Source organism: Alexandromys fortis, unplaced genomic scaffold (genome assembly GCF_014885135.2).
Source record: "Alexandromys fortis isolate MF-2015 unplaced genomic scaffold, M_Fortis_MF-2015_v1.1 scaffold_205, whole genome shotgun sequence".
Classification (NCBI taxonomy): domain Eukaryota; kingdom Metazoa; phylum Chordata; class Mammalia; order Rodentia; family Cricetidae; genus Alexandromys; species Alexandromys fortis.
This window is the reverse complement of record NW_026068107.1, coordinates 2425018-2426474: the sequence shown is the minus strand read 5'-3', so window position 1 is coordinate 2426474 and position 1457 is coordinate 2425018. Positions and strand designations below refer to the sequence as shown.

The 1457-nt window shown below is 40.7% G+C and overlaps 1 protein-coding gene across 7 annotated transcripts in view; it reads right to left on the bottom strand.

Annotated features, from left to right (window-relative positions):
* Nrk (Nik related kinase) overlaps positions 1-1457 on the bottom strand; it is a 101160-nt gene that overhangs the window by 17242 nt on the left and 82461 nt on the right. The window lies entirely within an intron of this gene.

The following is a 1457-nucleotide window of genomic DNA, read 5'->3' as shown; positions in this document are numbered from 1 at the left end:
CCTCCTCATCAGCCCAAAGAGCCATCAGGGTTCCCTGCCCTGTGGGAAGTCCAAGGACCATCCACCTCCATCCAGGTCTAATTAGGTGAGCATCCAAACTGCCTAGGCTCCCACAAAGCCAGTACGTGCAGTAGGATCAAAAACCCATTGCCATTGTTCTTGAGTTCTCAGTAGTCCTCATTGTTCGCTATGTTCAGCGAGTCCGGTTTTAGAGTACTACTCAGCAGTAAAAAAACAAGGACTTCTTGAATTTTGCATACAAATGGATGGAAATAGAAAACACTATCCTGAGTGAGGTAAGCCAGACCCAAAAAGAGGAACATGGGATGTACTCACTCATATTTGGTTTCTAGCCATGAACAAAGGACATTGAGCCCATAATTAGTGATCCTAGAGGAGCTAAATAAGGAGAACCCCCCCCCAAAAAAAAACCATATAGGCATCCTCCTGAATATTAACCTTCATCAGGCGATGAAAGGAGACAGAGACCCACATTGGAGCACCGGACAGAAATCTCAAGGTCCAAATCAGGAGCAGAAGGAGAGAGAGCAAGAGCATGGAACTCAGGACTGCGAGGGGTGCACCCACACACTGAGACAATGGGGATGTTCTATTGGGAACTCACCAAGGCCAGCTGGCTTGGGTCTGAAAAAGCCTAGATTAAGTCACTTTTAAAAGCTAACATGATGCTCGTATCTTCTGTCTCAATTCCAAAAGACAGTTGGGTTCTACTGTCTGCCTCTATGCCTATCTGAAGTGGATCTAAAATAATCCGCTAGCATAGGTTAAGACTGTCTCTAGGATGCCAACCCAATGACAATTTGTTTGGACTTTGCTAAGTCATAGCTCCCCAGCAGTTTCCAGTCCTAGAGGTGGTCCCCGTATGTATGGGTGAGATATCTGAATGCTGACTGTTTGGGCATTTGGAACCAGGAGATGGATCTTCTAGAGTTCTGTCAACCTAGCATGTTTATAAATGAATCAGACACATTTATTATTTGTTTCTTCAAATCTTTTATCTAAAAAGTTTGTCTTTTAAGGCTTATTTTTATATATTTATGATGTATAATGTGGTATTCATGTAGACTGGAGAAATAAGCATATCCATTACTTTCATTTAGAAATTGTATTTATGGTGACTACATTCACTTTCCCTTTCTCTATTTTGAGATACATAATCTGTTATTTTTCATACATTAACCTGTTTTACCATAGAACAACAAAATGTGGTACTCTTATTTAAATTTTACTTAACATGTACCTATTGCTTTCTATCGCCTTCCTTCCCTCTTTCCATTCAATCCAGCCACTGGCAACCACCAGCCTAAACTCAGCCTCTTTGAGACAATGTTTGAATTATTTCTTTTAGCTTTTGAGATTATAATATAATTACATCATTTTCTCCTTCCAAGCTGTCCCTTATAACACTCCCTTCTTTAAAATCTATGGCCTCTCTT